Source organism: Candoia aspera, chromosome 3 (assembly GCF_035149785.1).
Source record: "Candoia aspera isolate rCanAsp1 chromosome 3, rCanAsp1.hap2, whole genome shotgun sequence".
Taxonomy (NCBI): Eukaryota; Metazoa; Chordata; class Lepidosauria; order Squamata; family Boidae; genus Candoia; species Candoia aspera.
Window position 1 is genome coordinate 107,713,163 of NC_086155.1, and position 216 is coordinate 107,713,378.

The window sequence follows — 216 nt, forward strand, 5'->3', positions numbered from 1 at the left end:
TTCAGCCATAAATATGGTTGAAGAAAGTTGACTAGAAAAAACAGAAATCAAAATGGGATCTGGAGGTGAAAAGAATAGAGATCTAAAGTACTCTGGAAATGTCTTAGACAAAAAGGAATGAAGTTCTGTAGACAGAAATGATGATGCCTTGGATCTGTACAAGCCGTAACCCATTGTGTTCTTTAAAATATTTCATTTTGTTTTTTGTCAGGTGAC